This window comes from Columba livia, chromosome 1, assembly GCF_036013475.1.
Source record: "Columba livia isolate bColLiv1 breed racing homer chromosome 1, bColLiv1.pat.W.v2, whole genome shotgun sequence".
NCBI classification, from domain to species: Eukaryota; Metazoa; Chordata; class Aves; order Columbiformes; family Columbidae; genus Columba; species Columba livia.
The window spans coordinates 141309207-141328829 of NC_088602.1; the positions used below are offsets into that span (position 1 = coordinate 141309207).

The following is a 19623-nucleotide window of genomic DNA, read 5'->3' on the forward strand; positions in this document are numbered from 1 at the left end:
GCTGCATCCAACATTGACCCAAGTTTGCATTTAGAAAAGTAATTTGGATATCTCTCCTAATATGAAGCAATCCGCAATACACATTTGCCTTTACATTGCTCTTTAAAGACCAGGACTTTCCCTTTTTCAGACTGACACGTATGTACAGCTCTAGACAATGTTCTTCTCTTACAGACAAAACCCACATAAGGAAAAACCACTGCAACTCACAACATCATGCTGAAAGCTTATGTTGAACAGAAGAAGCAAAAATGCTAATAATTATGGTTGCTCAGTAGGTACAAAATAATTCCTCCTCCTCTCTTTCCCACCAACACCCTGAAGAATTAAAAAGAAGAACAAACACCAGAGTGCAGTTTAGATGAAAATATTACTAGTTGAATTAAATCTCTCCAATACCTAATTACTTCACTTGCCCATTTCATTAATTGACTGTAAGGGAGATTTGCTCAGTACTTGGCCAGGGCAGATTTCTGCTCAGACTTGTAATCTGGGTGGCTATGAAAACCCTGTGTATACTTATATGTAAATACACATGAATAAACATATAATCATATTAGGAAATCAGTGACTAAAAGTTTCAGGCCTTTGTGACTGACCAGCATAACGGGTAATCCGAGATACCAGAAGTGTTCCCAGTATTACCTGAAATGCTAAAAAGCTGATTTTATCCTAGCCACAACCACATTACATCTACAAGATATATAATATTTATGAAAAGGCTTCTATTACTGCTGCAATCTGCCCGGCATGAGAGCGCAGTACTGCTGGGAGCAGTAAAAGAATCTGTCAGAGACCATGTGAAGTTGATCCTGACTAGGGTAACAGTTCTCTCTTCTCTGGAGAACAAGTTTAGGTCTGTGACGACAAATAGGGGACATGGGGATCATCTGACCCATTCAGGTAGGTCTGAACTTCCCTTTCCAGTGTCCCCAGGATCCAAGCTCTATGGATCCAAGGATCCAAGCAAAGCATTCTGATGGGATGCCATGTGTGGCAGACTGGTTCAGGAAGGTGCTGTGTATCTAACACTAGAAAGGAAGTATCTAACACTAGAAAGGAAGTGCTGCTTTTGCTTATGGAGAAGAATTCAGAGAAAATATTTATTTTTCAGTGACTAGATATACTCTGAAATATGCTGTTGATGTGTCCATAATAACTATGTAACAAACCTTCTAATAACCTTAAAGGTCCCATAATAAGTTTTGCATTTATAATGTGAGATATGTGTCTGTTTTGTGAAATGACTTACAATTTAAATAAATTTAAAATATAGTCCCAAGCATGGAAGTAAGTGACAGTATGGTTCTGTAGAAATACACATGTAGAAAAATAATGCCAAATTTTGAGAAATTAATGAAATGGTAATTTTACTAAATAACTGGCGGAAACAATCATTTTGCAAAATGACTGGAAATTTTAGTCATTTTGCAAATGACTCATTTTACAGTGTGAACAGAGCATACTTATGTGTTTGCAAGTGAAATTAATGCCTGAGAAAATGAGAGAATAGCAAGCAATCGCTGCTTCCTGGATTAAACCCCTAGCAATCCGAACCTCTCAGATCCAGCTCTAGTAATCCATCTGTCTTCTGACCTGAGCTGTCCCTGCTAGGTTAACTGTAGGCTTGCTGGTAAGATGGTTTTCTGTTGGATCTTCACTAAACAGCACTCTGTACCTCTGTTTCACTTCTGCTCCAAGTAAATATAAGCACAGATGTCTCAGGACTGAGTGAGTGATATGGCTCCTTGGCTGCTCCTGCTAATCTGACCCAAATGTATTTGCAGTTTAAAAAAATAGCAGAATGCCCAAATGCCAAAAATTCTACAACTAAATATGCAAACAATTACCAGGCTTGTGTGTAAGTGTGGGTGTGAGAGCTTGTGGGTGTGCATGTGCATGCCCACAGCAAATCCACACCCACACAGACTGACATTAATCACTCTCTTTGGGACATTTATTCCTGGCTCATAAGGATGCATTCAGAGAACAAATATTTGGTTTTGGAGTGTACTAAACAACATTAATTAAAAAAAAAAAAAAGAGTTTTTTGAGGGAGGAGATCCCAGACAACCACACAATGATTTTTCTCTTCTATGGTGTTAAATAGGCTGACTGGTAGAAACTACTGGAGATGACTGCCAGGTTGTAAACTGTGCGAGAAAGAGACTGTCTCTTCTTACACATGCACACAACATGCAGAATCCAGCCTGTGATCAATGGTGAAGTGTTGGTTAAGGCCTTTTCCAGGAGCAGGGATCTTTAGTCTCCAGGCCTTTCCACTTGCCCTCTCCTCAGTCATGACACTAGTTTAGATCTCTTATGGTTTGAGGACTTTATGAAAAAAAATACAGAACATATGATGATCATTTGAAAACATTTATACTAGCAGTTTTGACTCTTGCTAGCAGGCTAGTGAAAATGAATATATATATATATATACATCTGAAAATGAATATATACACATTGCCATCCACTGTGTAATTCTCCTCTAGCAGCCCGAAGAAGCTACAGGCTACTTAGAGGAGGAAAAAAGCGAAAGATCAGCTATGTTCAGAGATACCCTGCATCTTCCTTTGGATGCAGGGTATTAAATTCTGCATTCCCTCAACTCTTCACTACTGCCCCATTGGAGCATATCTCATTCTTAATCTGCAGCAAGATGGAAAGCACTCATCAGAGCAGCATAGCTGCATATTGGAATGGGCCAAGATTTATGGTAATCGGAGCAAAGAAATGTAGCCAGAGGCGATAATCTCTTTGGCTTAGAACAGTTATAGCTTGAAGGAGATATTTGTGCCATCTTAGTTGCTTTTTTTTTTTTTTTTAATTTTATTACATAAATTCAAACACCAGGAAAATTCAACTATTACCTGTATAGGAAAAATGAATAATTGAAGGGAGTTGTTTAAGCAAGGCTGGAAGAGAAGATGCTTTCAGATTTCTGAACCTTATGTAATTTATGATCCATGATGCTATGACTGCATTTCTCAAACAAAATGACTGGCCATTGTCTCTTCACATGGTGGGCCAGATACCCAGAAGAAAAAGGACTCTTGTTATTTTACTACTGTCAGATAGTTTCACCTCCTACTTTCATGTGAGAAATCCTCAAGGGACCAACTGAAAAAGTGGCCCTGAATCTCCTCCAACCGACATCATCTTCATATAGTTGGACTCAATGATGTTGAGGGTCTCTTTCAATCAAAATGATTCTATGATTCCACATTGTGGAGTTCCTTATCTGACTGCACTATCAAGGAGAAAAGAATCAGGCTTTAGGTTTGAACTGATATAATTTTTCTTTCAACAAAATATATCCTTGAGTCCAAAAATATAATCTCTCTCCTCTTGTTTAGTCCTTTTCTCCCTAGACTGCACTTACATTGCACTGAAAAAAGTCCTTTTGTTTGCAAGGCCAAGCCACCAGGTTCTCAGATCTTACTAGTAAAAAACAAAAATAAAACTCATTATCCAAACACAGGCATGATTTGATGAGTATTCCAAAGAAAATCTATACTTAAATTGTGTGAAACACTCTGAACTAGAACATTCAAGTGCCTTCCAAATATTTATTTTTAGGGAGAGGTCAATCCAGATTTAGAGGAGATTGCCTTCATGAAAATGCAGCAGATAATACACCTCAAGCATGAGTTAAACCAAACTTGATCAATGATGAAATCCACTTCTATTTTTTTCACTATGAATAATATTTCAAATTTTATATGTCACATCCATACACATGTAATGTACACACACACACAAACACACACATATAGATTGCAGCATAGCAGCAGACAGCACATACATGTCTACATGAACTACTGTGTGTATATTTAATAGCTGCCAAATAAAGAGAACTTTTGTCTGCTGATGTACATACATTGACCTGGATATAAAATAATGATGATACAGCTAAAGCAGTAAAGGAGCAATTTATTCAGAGTAAATTTACTCAACAGCTAGAAAAATGAATATACAACACTGACCAAACTGAAAACAGTCTCAAACTTTGTTGCTTCCCAACCGCCATGACAATATTTGGAAACAGCTGTGAAACATACACAAGGACTGGCATAATTTCTTGAGATTGCTGCTTACTTTTTCCAAAAAAGGGACCTTCAGACTTGTGCACCTGGAGGACACCATATGCAATGAAATAAAGGAAACTAGTCAGAAAGACTTCTTTGTCTCCAACTCTAACAAGACTTCTTTGGGGACGTAAAAATTCAGTAATACTGAACAGCTGCTATAGTATCCCAAATACAATACCCAGAATCCTTTTTCTAGCCTGCTATTTTATTAATTATAAAAACGTTTTAACGCTCCTTCACTTGGCTATTAAAAATATTATTAAATGGAAGAAAAACCATTCAGAAGGCTTTGGGCTTTAATGTGTTTCACAGAACACCCAGTCGGGGCAGAATGAAGGTGAAAAACTCTTGCCAAGGGCTCAATGAATGGGTAAAGTGTGAGAGTTGATTTGCGTTTTCAGAACACATTAGACAGAATAATTTCAAAATTTGGACAGGACACCTCCCCCTTTTCAATCTGCAGGGCACGCATTAAAGCATATGGGGACACTGCACTGGAAAGACTGTATTCGCAAAGTCTCAGGTAAGATGTTCAAGGGATGAAATGAATGGGAAAGGGCAGGTGCTCAGTTTGGCCTCCTTGAGGTCATATATTAAACCTGAAAGTTTCTGTTTAGTACACATGCTTCTCTTCTTTAAATGCTATCGCAGTAAATGAGTACATATTCTGTCTTGTGCACTTTTCAGAGTTCTTATGCATCTTGTTTAAAATCAAGGACACAAGTCCAAAACCAGGAGTCCCTTCTCTGATACCGACAATATTAGCTAAAAGCTGATGTAGCTACACCCATTTTAACCCTGATACAGGAGGGGAATCAGAAAGTATAGAAAAGAACATGCTCAAATCCATATTTTGTATTTGAAAATTTGGAAGACTAGTGAGGAAGGAGCAAAGCCAAATCCAGATGTGAGTTTGGCAAGTGGTACAAATCCCAGCTCAAACCACTCGGGAGCTCTGGACACTCAAATTCTGCTTCCAAATCTGCTGCTGGGTCTTGACCACATCTTGAATTTAGGGTAGATAAATAAATCACAACACCAAGAGAATAATTTTTTAACTTCCCTTATATACAGTAAGGTTGTTTTATATTCAGTCATACTTGCCACCTGCCTTGCAGACAGGATTTACAACTGTCAGTTTCTTGGAAACTCCTTTGGCTCGCCATTGCACTTGCTGTTTTCTTTCTAGCCAGCAGAGAATGCTGGTGTATGGAAGTAACTCTCCTTCTCCCCATCATATGCAGAAATGCCTCTTCCTCAGTTTGGACAGTGTAGAAAACACTCCCTGCACAATCTGGAATATATTTGCTTCTGGAGCAGCGGTGTTCAGACAAAATGCCAAGCTGGTTTTCAAGTGCAGAGTATTCTCACCTTAGCCTACCCTGCTTTGCTTGGGTTTCTAGCAGTCTTAAAGTAGGATGTCCTATTTTAGAGCACTTGCTATTAATGCTTCAGCCAAGAAGGATCTTCATGGTGCAGTTGTAGAAAACCTAGTTTGTCTGCAGGCTGGAAGACATACTGGACTTCAGGTTGTCAGCCTCTATTCTTAAACATGTAAATGGTCCAAAGATCTCTCAGAGCTTGACATGATATGACAAAGCAAAAGTATTCATGTTCCATGACTATTTTCCCTTGTCAGACCCAGTGAGGATAACATACAGATGTACTTTAAGACCTTCAGTATTATCAAGAGAGAAAGCCCTTTTGGCAGGCATCCTTATTTTTTCAATAAATGTAAGATTTTTCTAGGTTTTAATTTATAGCAGTGAAAGTTAGTATCTTTTCCATTCTGTAGACGATGAGACTCAAAGCTGGAAGTTAATAGTACCATAAACCCCCCCCTAAAACTTTGTTTCCAAAACTTGAACACATTCTTTTTGAATCAAAGGATATTTGGGAACAGTTTCTCCAAAGTAACTGAGCTCCAAGATAAATTTTCATGGGGACATTCTCCACTTTTCACTCAAAAATAGCAATCCCAAGAAAAAAAGTTGCTCCACAACTACTGTGCCCCTCAAGGGTACCAAGTGGATATGTCTGCCTAAGGAGAGAGGAAAGACGGATTATACAGTGTTTGGGCTGCAGTTGCAAACCTGCTGGGAGGGAAAGGAGGTGGTGCAGCTGTGGCAGAGAAAAGCCCAACTGTTATCTGACTTGACTTCCCTATCACAAATCTGCTGATCTCGAGGGGCATCCTCATTTGTTGACGACCATTCTGCCTCAGCTATTGACACTCCAAATGCCCAAGGAGAAGTGAAATAAATGACTGGTCAGGTTCTCAAATCCTGTGTGTCACATGCAATATGAGACAGGTGATGTGGCTGCTACACAGCACCATGCAACAGAGGAGGCAACAGGTTATGTGCTATCAGGAAGGACGTTGTCTCCTGGGACTCCTGAATGTGGGGTCCCACCAGGTGTCAGTCACTTCTGCTGTAATGCCACAGGGCCATTATCCCTATATAATATACATTTATATGTATACACACCTATACAAACCATATACTAGTTCTAGCTAGTGACTGAATTGCCACAGAGGCCAGCCATCATCTTGGTACACTGATTGGGATGGAGAGCTATTGTACAGAGCTGAACATGGACAGAATTACACCTATCTACCTGTCCAATGTGGGACATAAGAAAAATGTCAATTACATGAGAGTTTTGGCTCATATCTGACAGGTTAAGTTCAGATAGATGAAGAAGGTATTGCCCCTACCTTCCCTTCTCTTTGAGTCTGTCACTGCCTGTGGTAGGAATGGCCGATCCACACCTCAACTGCTGTTGTTAAAGCAGCTGAAGATCCTCTGAGTTTAACCCAACAGCATTTGCGAATCGAAAAGCTATGCATGAACCTAACCAGATCTGAGCATCTGATGCTGTGCCCTGACCCTTTAATTGCAGAGTAGGAAAGTAGTTGCTTTAAGGGAGCCATTTCAGCTGATTCTCAGTGACTTCACAGATGGCATCAAACTGGGAGGAATGGCTGATAAGCCAGAAGGTTGTGCCGCCATCAGAGGGACCTTGACAGGCTCAAGTAATGGGCTGGCAGGAACCTTGTGCAGTTGAACAAGGGGAAATGCAAAGTCCTTGCACCTGGGGAGGAAGAACCCCATGCACCAGTATGTGCTGAGGGCTGCTCAGCTGGAAAGCAGCTTTGCAGAAAAAGATCCAAGAGGGCTGGTGGGCAACAAGTTGAACATGATACAACAACAAGCCTTGACAGCCAAGAATGCTAATGGTGTCCTGGGCTGAATTGGGAGAAATATTGCCAGCAGGTTGAAGGAGGTGATCCTTTCCCTTTATTCAGCCCTGGTGAAGTTACCCTGGGAGTACTATATCCAGTTCTGGGCTCCACAGTACAAAAAAGACACAAACATGCCTGAGACAGTCCAATAAAGGGGCACTCAAATGGTCCAGGGATTGAAGCATCTCCCCTATGAGGAAAGGCTGAGAGAGCTGACACTGTTTAGCCTAGAGAAAGGAAGGCTCAGGGGGATCTTATCAATGTATAGAAATGCCTGAAGGAAAGATGTAAAGAGGAAGGAGCCACGCTCTTTTCAGAGGTGCCCAATGATGGAATCAGAGGCAATGGGCACAACCTGAACATCAGGAAACACTTTTTGACTATGGGGGTGACTGAGCACTAGCCCAGAGAGATGGTGGATTCTCCAATCTTGGAAATATTCAAAAGCCATCTGGACATGGTCCTGGTGGACCACCTCAAGTTGGCCCTGCTTGAGCAGAGATATGGATCAGATGATCTCCAGAAGGCCCTGCCAACCTCTCTGATCCTCTATATAGTTCTGCATGATGTATTTTGCAAACTGCATTCTGGGTATTCTTTTACAGAAGCTTTGACCCTTACAACTCAGTATGCTCCAAATACACCACAGCTGAATGAAATGTCATGAAAAATGGTCTCCAGTGCTATTCACAAGCTGACAACATGTAGGAACATTTCAGGCTGCTATTGGGTGGCAGATTGGTTGCTGCTCCAGAGGAGGACCTCTCTCTCTCTCTCCATAGACAAGTGAAGCAGACCCATGCTGAACATCCTGCCTTCTCCACCACTGATGACCAGATATCAGGCCAAGTATAAAGGTCAGCTGCTGATGATAAAATATGAAGGCAAAGTCCAAGGTTGAGGCAATCCACAATATCAGTGTAGACTGTGTGATGAATTGATTGAGAGCAGCCCTGTAGAGAAGGACTTGAAAATACTGGTGTATGTAAAACTGGATATGAGCTGGCAATGTGTGACTGCAGCCCTGAAATCCTGCGTTGCATCAAAAAGAGCATGGCCAGCAGGTTGAGGGAGGTGGTTCTCCCGCTCTACTCCGCTCTAGTGAGACTCCATCTGGAGTCCTGCTTTCAGCTGTGGGGTCCCCAGTGCAAGACAGACATGGACCTGTTATATCATTTCCAGAGGAGGCCACAAAGATGATCAGGGGACTGGTACACCTCTCCTGTGAGGAAAGGCTGAGAGAGTTTGGGTTGTTCAGCCTGAGAAAGAAAAGTCTCTGGGGAGACCCTATTGTGGCCTTTCAATATACAAAGAGGGCTTAAAGAAAGCTGGAGAAAGACTTTTTACCAGGGCTGTAGTGGCAGGACAATGGACAATGGTTTTAAACTGAAGTAGGATAAGTTTTGATTGGACATGAGGAAAAGGCTTTTTTTTTTTTTATGATGAGGGCAGTGAGACATTGGAACAGGTTGCCCAGAGAGATTAGGGATGCCCCATCCTTGGAAGAATTCAAAGCCAGGTTGGGTGGGTCTTTGAGCAACCTGGCCTAGTGAAAGTTGTCCCTGCCCATGGCACAGGGGGTTGACTAGATGATCTTTAAAGGTCTCTTCCGACCCAAACCATTCTGTGATTTTATTATTCTATCAACACCATGATATCAAAAAACTTTACTTCATGCCTGAACAGCTGTGATGATAACTCAGCCAGTTTCACTGTTAGGTAAGTACCTTGGTGTTGCTTTCAGGCTTGGCTCTGCTTTTTCCTGAAACTCCTCACATCATTGGGGAAGGAAGCCAAACAGCTTAGGGGACCAGTTTATGACAAGGCAGAGCTATTTATCAGCTTTGTAATGCAGGGAACCAGGGTACACACCAGCCTGATGTTTCATTCCCTGCGCTGTGCTGTTTCCCTTCTCACTCTCCATCCTGTCACAGACAGTCCTCCCTGGGACTTCTGGAGCACCTTCCCTGCCAAAGCCATGGGGGACTGACTTTTCTACAGCTACTTTCCTCTCTTTTTGCAAAATGCCCAGTAAAAAGGGCAGATCTGTTAAGTGCTAGATATGAAGACTTCACAGGAGCTAAAGCTGGACTTGCTCTTGCCACAGAGAAGCTCCAGAATGAAAAGCAAAAACTATGTGTGTTGTTTCCCCCCTGCCCCCTTTATTTATTTATTTCTTTGAATAGGCCACATTTGCAAAGACAAGCAATGACCCAGAAAGAATATAATGATTGTTACTGCATAGTGCTGTTTTTAAACACTAGGCTTCTATCCTGATGAAGGCAGCTAGGCAGAGATAAGGCTAAAGAGCAGTTCCTGTGGAACTACAACCTCAATTTTTATAATAGGATACTGTGGAAAGCCGTGTTATTTTTAGAGACCTAGTTTATCTGAGAAATTTCAGCTTGCAGCTGAAATACTACTTTCATAATCCATACACATGGATTTTTATGAATGGTTCTTAAGGGATACTTTTTTGCTTCCAAGCCAGTGTCTGGTGACATTTAAAACTATAGTAGCAGCATTATGAGAAATAACCTGGCCCAAGAACCCTTGAAAGCCGTGAGCACACGTAGCAGATGTGTAGCATCTGCACGTAGCAATAGCTCTTCAATTCACCAGTGTGTGGGGGCTTTGCACAAAATCTAATGGACAAAGTTGCACAAAGACATAATGACCCCTTTAGTCAGGCTGCTTGGGCTGTTCCTCTGCTATTTCATGTCCTCACTGAGCAGACAGCAGTCATTTTCTATGCCTGTGGTAAGATCTGCTCTCAAAGATCACTGGCCTCTGTAGTACAGCTAAAACTTTTTAGCAGCTTTGCACTCTGCCCTCAGAAGCATCTACTGCCCTCAGTGTCTGTCTCTCAGTGGGAAACATCTGAAAGGTCAGTTATTTTATGCCAGGTAATCAGCCTACAGAATGATCTGCACGCATCCATCAGGACCATGGCCGAGTGCCCCATGTGTAGCTTCCAACAGAGAGACTCTCCCTATATCTTTTTTTCTCTTCCCTTCTTCTTTGTTTACTTTCCAGGAATTGTCTGAAGTGTTTCCAGTCTGACTTCACCCAGCTTTGGTTCTGATCTGCCTTTCTTTCCTTTCTTTTTTCTTCTTTTTCCATGGGTAGCCTCACTTGAACCTCCCGGCAGCTTAACGGCTGAGTCTGCTGACTTGCAGCATCCCCCGGGAGCTGATTCAGTCAGCTTCCCTCTGTGGGTCCCTTCAAAGAGCTCCAGCTCAAAGCTGCAGCAGACTGGCAGCTTGCTTTGCTTTTAAACACATAACTGAACAGACTGGATGTCGGCACAGGAGAGCTGGTAGGGTAGTGAGTGAAGGACTGGAATTTTGAGGGAAGCGGTGCAAGGGAGGGGAGGAGGGTCTTGAAAAATATCCCTGTAAAATCCATAGATATATCACAGACAGCAACCTGAGCTGGGGAGTACAATCTGCAAGGTATTGAGATTTTATGGATTTTATAATGACATAGAGGAACTTAAACATTTTCTCTTGGTATTACTTGAAATGTGATGTTTTGCTTTGAGATGCTTAGCCCTTTAAAGCCCTCCTTCCCTCATTTTTAACAAAATATGGGTGGATTATTTTAAAGGCCATCTTGGAGTAAAAGAAAGTTTCATTGCAGGATTGATGAAACACAATATTTCAGCTTTCCATAAGCAACACATTTCCATTTTTAAATATGTTGAAGTAGTTTTTCTTAATATTTTCAAAACCCTTCATTACTTTTGCTGGGACAGATTCCTAAATTTAAGTGGATTCATGGACAGTTTTAATTTCTCCACAACTCTGCTTGGATTTACAATCTGTCAAACACAAGCTATATGGTGCCAACAGACCTTGTGTAAAAAAGCAGTCCTATGGCTAAGCCATCACCCTGGGACACAGGAGACCTGGGTACAGCTTCTGACTCTGCCAACTGACTTCATATTGGATTTTTCCCAAGGCTAAAATCTTAAAGGTATTTTGGCAGTTTGTTTGTTTTGTTTTTTTTTTTTAAAGTGCCAAAATAGGGTAGGCATCTAATACACACTCTGACATCATTTCCTGATAACTACAGCTAGTGAAAACCTTGGGATGATGTGGTATGATATAGCTTCCCTTGTGCTTCTCTGTTCTGTTGTGTTACATCATATTCAGGGTGAAAAACTGCACAAACATGTCACCGAGGGGAGCTGCTGGACTCTGGATTTGGTACTCAGATTAATAAGAGGCAATTCTAATTGATCCCTGATCAGCTCATTATGATTAGTTTCTAATTGGCAACTGCCATGTTTCTGCATGTTTCTACATGGCAACCCACTGCACTAGTTAAGATGATAGCACAGAAAAAACACTGAGCTGCAGAAAGCATTACATAATTCAGAAATGTTTTGGGGAAATTAATCCAAACCAGAGCTAATAAAAGGCCAAAACACTGGAGCAAGGTTTCTGTAGGTCTCCTTGGGTTGGGACCTGCGTGGGGGAGCACTGACAATCTTCATTCCAGCCAAATTGTCCTTGTTCTCCCTGAGATACTGTATTCTTGGCTTACCCTGCAGGACAAATAATTAACCCATAGGAACAACTACTTATATCCAGATCTGTGACTGTTTTTTATACTCTAAAAGTCAAAGATCAGGACTGCTTTGAGGGAAGAAGCTTTCATTGTCACAGTACAGATGGGGAAGAGGAGGAACGTGCCAGGAGAGACATTTGTCCAGGATTGCATGCAGCAGCAGTATATCGAAGAGACTGTCACAAGATACTAAAAACAACCTTCTCTCTTTTCTGACATTGTAGTTTGGGTCTTAGTGATATACCACGCCTTTATAACAAGCTTTAGGCTCCTCAGAGCTGGAACTTCCCTGTTGGCATGTTCCTGTTGTAATCAGAGATAGGGCCACAGGTACAGACACATCAAAGCTGCCCTAAAGCTGCCCCTCACCCCTGCAACTGGAGTGGCAGTGGCACGGAGGCCAGGGAGCCCTAACTGCTTAGGTAGGAGGCACCGAGTGTTGGACAAGGTAATGAATTTAGCTTAAAATTAGATCAGATGCTGCAATCACATCTCTAGATTACACCTTAGACATAACTGCACACACTGTACTGATTCCCTGTGTTGTTTAAAGCACTATATGCATACATATTAATATATACATGCACCACTTTATATACAGATTACATGAATTTATTGTCCAAAGTGATAGTCTGACTTTTGCATTGGTATTGAGCTTCCTTTGCAGTTCCTGGGAATTACAAATTAAAGGATGTGAAGAGATGATTAATACGGCTGAGCTCTGAACAGCTGGACGTCTGATGACAAAATGCATACTCTATTCATGCAAAACTCCCATGTTGAACCAAGTACACTTGCTTATGAATTACCTTCATTGTTTGGAACTCTAAATAACATTTTGTTCAATGATAAAAACCAAGATGCTAAAAGTTCCCATATTTGTAAATTAAATCACATCTTTCTTAAAGAAACAACCTGAATGTAAGTCTTCCACAGCTCAGGAAGATGCTGTAAAAACTGCTGAAAAACTAGTTTTCCCTCCCCTGGCATGAGGCTCGTTTTGAGGCAGCTAGTAACCCAGAGATGCCCGTGCCATCTCTGCTGGGGCAGATCTTGTTCTCTAGAGCAGACATCCTTCGCTGGACTTGGCAAAATCTTCCCCATTAAAGTTGCTGCCAGTGTTAATTTCAATAAAAGAGCACGTTTGCAGTAAGTCAGTGTTTTGTCAAGCAAAGCATCTTATGTGGAGATATTCTCCAGCTGCTCCTGCCCTGTCACTGCCCAGCCCGAGAGTGCTCAGGCTCTGCGGAGGCAGAGGTGTGTGGGATGCAACCACAGCGTGAGGACTATGGTAGGGACACACATAGCTGTGTCCTTCTCCAGCACAGAATGAGGGATTTTTCAGCAGAGAAGCTTATAGATGTGCAATTCCCTCCATAATACTCATGTCCTCACTGACATTTTTCTTCTCTTCACCATGCTTTACAAGCAGCGAGGTCATGGCACTGCCCATATAAAACACTAAGTTCCCAGAGTACTGGAAAAAAACCTTAAGATATTAATTTATAAGTGGAGTTTCCTTTAAAGCATTTAAGAAAGGGCCCTTGGAGGATGCAACCTGTGTATACACAGGAGTGCTAGGGTGCTTGAGAAGAGTCAGTTAATAAAATAAATGCCTTTGTGAACAGTCTGCAAAATTGTCATTCATAAGAAACTCTCCTGGGTCAGACACTTGTATAGGCACTTGTTATCTTTGCTGACATTGCATTTCTTTGACCAGTTCTGTAAATAAGGATATGAATTTATTTTTCAGGCAGTTAACTTTTCACAAGCAGGCAGTTCTCACTGAAAATGCTCACAAACTCTCCTCTCATAAAATGAACATAACAAATGAAACACCTCTACTCCGACAAAGTGGACCACACTGCCTTACAAAATCCAGTTTTTTGTATCAAAAGAGAATTGAGAGAAAAGGGTAAGTAGAAATAAAGGACTCAGAATGCTAATGAATCATCTGCATGTGAACAACAAAAATAAGCAAGTACTGCTCATTTTGGAAATGGGAGGTGCAAGCCTGAGGGTTGTTTGTGCATTAACTTGTCATAGTGGCTTTACAAGTGTGTGCCTGCCTGTTTATTCATGGATGCAGCAAGAATGGTGTGTTTTCCATAGCAGAGTCTGTACTGCAAGTAAGATATATAACTCACAGATAAGTAGTATTGCATGGTGACACTCATAAAAAAACCAAAACTGTGGGAACTTCAGTGTTTTATAAAACATACATTGATGGGGAAAGACATATAACAACAAAGCCATCCTACTGGTAACAGTATTTACCATTTCTCCTAATTCCATTAACAATTTATTTCTTACAGGAAGAAAGGCTGGCAGAGTGCATTTGGTTTTAATTAGAGGGGTGTAATAGGTGACTAGTGTTTGCAAATCAGTCAAGTTGTTTTGAGAAACTAGTTTACAGATTTTTTTCCTTATGATTTGTTCTCTTAAAGAATAAAAGAGAAAATCTGTTTAAGATACGTTCTCTTGCTTAAGTGAGGTTTCTAGTAAGTACTAAGGGTGAAAGTGTAAATTCAGATGTACTGGAAATGATATTTTTTAAATTGCTTTTCCCTGTCTCAAGTTGATGTTCAGATTTCATGAGCTTTTTCCAATGCATGTCTTCAGTGCCTTTTACCACAACATGCTCTTTTCAAACACAGGTCTGTTAAACTGACAGGGAAGACAGGCAGTCAGCTCCTCCATGATTTTCCATAGTGTGGTTTTTCACACTGCGTGAGCTGAGAGCTGGGTTTCAGGAGGAAAGAAAAGTGTTTGTTTTGCTGTTTGGGACCATTTGCCTGAGGAAAAAAAAAAAAAAAACCCAGAAGAAATTTGGATTCATTGCACTGGTCACAAAGAAGGCCATAAAGTGATTTTTACTAGAGTTCAACTCTTGGTCAATGAGATTCATGTTTGCATATATATCACTGGGCCGTGGGGGTCTTGCAGCAGGTGTTCGGTGGGGAAAGGCTCAGCACTGCAACGGCACCTGTGCCCATAAAGTCATCACCTACCACCCGAGACGGGCTCAGAAGCGCCCCTCTTGTTCTGGCACCGCTGCACGGTCAGGGGTTGGGCTCCTCCAAGGGGTGAGCCGTTTGGGAAGGATTAATGACGGAATTACTCTCTTTTCCCTTCTCAGGGCAACAACTGCCAGTGATACGCCTCTCTCCTCGCCCACGCCAGCCCCTCTCAGAGACAATAGACAGATTTGGCTGCAGCTGGCTGGTGAGCCAACAGAAACCTGAACACCTGTGGACTGGGTGTGCGCAGCTGCAGCGTGCCAGGGTTGAAGTACCGATCGTGTGAGCCACGCATGTGAGGAATGTTCAAAGATGAAGCCTTTGGGGGTGGGTGAAAGAGAAGTTCCACCAGAACCCAGTTACTTACTTTTACTCAAGGGCCCCCAAAAGTCTTCCGTATGGTTGGAGCTGCTTACAGTACTAATCAGACCGTATGCCTGGAGAATTAATTGCCTTCTGAGGATGCGCTTGACCATAGTTTGCAGTGTTGTTGCATTCAGTTTTTGTGTTACCTCTGTGATTCTTATTCATAAGAATAATTAATTCATGTAACGGCCTATTCTATTCCTGAGTAGATACAGAAAATACCTAATGAATCATTGAACTGCTTCTTTTTGAATTAATTTCCATACTGTACTCAATATGTAAAATAACATCTACCTATTATTAGCCACAGCAAGTGAGTGTAATGCAGAATCTTATGGGCAGATATTTCACGGAGATGCTTTTGTTGTGAATGATATAGATCTGTTCAGACCATTCTTCCTACCCAAAGTTACACAAGCTTTAGCAAATTAGAGAACTGGTCTTTTCCAAATCTGAAATACTAAATTCTTATAACTTGTTATAATGGGTAAGGGTTGACTACTTTACCAAAATTTATTTGAAGCTGCTCTGAGAAAACTCTACCATCCAGAAATGACCCTTGGAGATTTCAGCTCAGGAAGATGAGCTCTTGAATTAAGAAATTAGGATAGCAGCAACTGCATGGTGAAAATTTAATTCCAGCATATTTGTATCCCTAAAAATGACTTATTCACTAGACATGTGGTTCAACCTGGCTGGCTAAGCACTTTGGCCTCAGAGCTTCTTTTAATTGCCCCTTCAGAATCTCCTTCACCCGTGTTACTAGGTGTACCAAGATGCACATAGGTCTCATTACTTCTAGAGATGTGCTCAGTGTTCCCAGTTCTTGCAAAGAGTTCTTAGGAAAGGGGACAGTTAAAACAGGTCATTACCTCCAGAACAGTTTATTCAGTCAGACTTTTTCTTAGGAATGCTTAGAAATATCCAGGGAATAGGCTGAAGACCTGCCAGCATTCCCGTGGACCTGCAATATCTTGCTGGATGTGTGGAAAGTCAGGGGCTCTTGAGCCCCTGAAAAATGCCAGAGGCAAGGTATGGGATAGATTAACTGTCTTGGTGACTACATATGTCACATGAATGTCGACTGGACAGTGTGAGACTGTCTGTTTTTATACTATTACTTCAGACTCTTAAATAAGTTGCATGGACTAGCTGACTGCTCCAAGGCAGAAGCATGAGCACAGCTATACTTTTTTTTCCTGGTGGGAAACTGACTGTGGATTTATTCTTTATATATTTTTTTATATATATATCCCCCCCACCCCGGAGAAAATATCTGTAAAGCTGTTGTTCGTGGTGAAAGTTTGCTGTATTCAAAACAAAAGAAATTTAGAACTTGAACATTACAAGGTGCTTTGGAGTGTGTGTGTTTACTATGTTCTCCACATGGCAGTGTGGCATTTATGGCTTCTGGGAAGCTGGCACTTCTGAATACCAGATACCCTTGTTTGTCCCACAAACTAGTCAACAGTATAAGGAAAATCACTATTCGGCCAATGTACCCCTACACTGATACGAATAAAACCTCTAAAATGGAGATCCTACACCATTTTATGGGACCTATTAAAAGGCTGTTGAGTTTTTTATGCTTAATGGGAAATGGACGGAGGCCACCAAACTCATTTCACAAAGGCTGCTACAAATCCTCCAGTCAGTAAAAACTTTCAGTCATCTATGGCTGGATTTGAACTGGCAACCTGTATGTAAAAGCTGCTGTATCCCTTCATCACTCAGTTCCTCTCTCCTCAGTTTTTACGGTCAGCAGGTGTGTGTGTAGGAGAGACCATGGTCTCTCATTTCATTTGTTTCTCCTGATTTATTGTATAATGTCAGTTAGGCAGGCTTCATAAAGTTTGAGGCCAGGAGGGACAACCAGATCATCTACTCTGACCTCCTGTGTAGCACAGCCCATTAATTTTCACCCGGACACCAGTGTATTAAGCTCAAAGAGGAAAGTGAGACTACAGCAACTTAAGTACACAGCAAATTAAATTATGTGCCGCAGATGGAAAAAAGGAGAGATGAAAAGTCACTGCTGCTCAAGATCTCTGCAGTCTCCAAGAAGAGAGTTCAGAGAAGTTCAACTGATACCAGCAGACAAACCCAACTGTGTCATGCAGAAAGAGGGGAGAGTCCCCAGATCTAAAACAAAGCAGCAAGAAAATCAAGAGCAAGAGCAAAACAGCAGCCAGAAACTTCAGCCAACTTGAAGTTATCTTAAGTCCAGATATGGTGATGAGTGGAGCCCTGGATCTGACAAGAAAGAGCAGCAGCAGGAATATAGGAAATAGGCTCTGTCATTGCAAGATGGCTCTTTCCTTCTTCCTTCAAGCTTCTGAGGAAGACCAAAGGAAAAAAAAAAAAAAAAGGAAAAAGGTTGCCTTGCATGTCTAAAGTAAGAATTAATTGCTTTTTATAAAGCTACCCAGAGACACTGGGCATGTGACATTGAGAAATGATGACTGTAATGTCATTTCAAGATGAGAAACTAAAGCTTGCGGAAACCCAGTCCTCAGAACAAGCCATGACACTTGGGCAGCCCTCCTGAGCCCTGGCTTTCCTGACTAGGAAACAACTGACTGACAAGGATCATGTGTGGAATTAACTTACTGTCAGGGTGGCAGGAAAATAATAGTTTAGTTTTTTGGTTTTATTCCAAAAAGGGCAAAGACATCACTGGAGAAAAGCCAGTGCAAGCTCCGTAGTTTTCAACAAACTAAGAATGAGACAACACACAAGCATTGCAAGCCATTACAAAGTTTAAAGCAATATTTGGTGGACTTAGTACCATGTTTCTTTCAAGTGAGTAAGAGTTTTAGGGAGAAAACATAAAAACAATGTCTCCCTGAAATTATTAGGTGAAATATTAGGGTATATTTGGGTATATGGGGTGTATTGGGTAAGTATAATCAAAAGACTGAAGACTATAATGTTGGGCGGCTGGTTCATACAGGTGTTTGGACAGAGTCACATGCTAGGGAGGCAAGTCCCACTGATCAGGATGCCCACTAGCCCTGAATGATTTTTCCCTTTTGGCCATTTTTTGGTATATCATGTATACAAAGAACAGAACCATCTCCTGTCATTGTCTATCTAACATATTTCTCTTTGGCCACATTAACTTCAGGGAAAATGTACTCTTGTGGATACCATAATCAGCTAACTCTAGTATACTGAAAAGAAGCCCTTATTATATATTTTTTTTTTCAAAAAAAAGGATATAAAGAAAAGAAAAAAGAAACCAGAAAATACTGGCATACACTGAAGATTTTACAAGATTCTGGATATAAGTATAAAACCAAGTTTTCTTGTGTAATGATGTCACCTGCACAAACAATATGATGCATACAGCCACTTTTGCACCAAACTCTCTCTTGATATTTTTCTATACACCACAGAGATTTTGGGATCCGTCCACAAGCAATGAGAGTGAGAGAAAAATTAAGAGAGCTGTGGGGAGAGACTGGAAGTGAAAACAAGAGAATGCTGAAGGTTGTTTTAAGAAGCTAAGAGAGAGAAGGATGCAAAGTGCTGGAAAAAGTGTCTAGAAGGAAAAAGTGTAGAAGTGGAAAGGAAGGAGGAAATTGAGCAAAATATGTCCAAGTCAGACCAACAAGCCAGGTTTTCAGCTGGGGTAAGCCAGTCAAGCTCCACTAACGTGAGTGGAACTGAAATGATTTCTAGCAGTTGAGGATCTATCGCATTTCATTACATTAAAGAAATAAAGAATAGAGAAGCCAGAACTCATGAATTAAGTGTGATTTGGCTGGCTCCCAGAAAAAATCAGCAAGAACCCTGCTAAGGTCCATTATTCTGTAAATGCTATCCAGTTAGACTCAGTGTATTTTAGACGGCTTGGTGTTCATACACTCAGAGTGGATTCTGAGGATGCCCAAGAAGATCCAAATGTGAAGCCTGAGGTTCTGGTTGCATCAAAGTACAACAGGGAGTATATGAAGTCAGACTGAGATTTGCCTGCTGCATCTACACGTTCAACACAGGTCACCCAGTTTCTCCTAAGCCTTCATGTTTAGGTCACCCAGTTTCTCCTAAGCCTTCATGTTTGAATTGCACAGTTATCAAGTTTATCACAGCAGGCAGAGAAGGCAGCAAAACATGCAGTAAATCACAGCCTCTTGTTAACAATTGCCATGCCAGATCATTAGAAAGTTTGGGAGAGCTGCTAGCTCAGCTTTGGAGTACAGGTCTATCTGATTTGACACAGAACGAATCATAAATAAACTGAAACAAACTCCCATAATTAAGCCTCATGTAAGGCTGACCTTCTTGAAAAGCTGTAATAGTCAAGGCTAAAGCCAGC

General features: G+C 41.3%; 1 protein-coding gene and 1 long non-coding RNA gene across 3 annotated transcripts in view; one reads left to right on the forward strand and one right to left on the reverse strand.

The window, feature by feature from the left end:
- LOC102092424 (potassium voltage-gated channel subfamily KQT member 1) overlaps window positions 1–19623 on the reverse strand; it is a 492070-nt gene that overhangs the window by 77273 nt on the left and 395174 nt on the right. The gene's annotated exons all lie outside the window — the stretch shown is intronic.
- LOC135575654 (uncharacterized) lies at window positions 523–16762 on the forward strand. The gene is made up of 3 exons (XR_010466835.1): window positions 523–903; window positions 13670–13831; window positions 15056–16762. It is a non-coding gene; the product is annotated as an uncharacterized LOC135575654 (long non-coding RNA).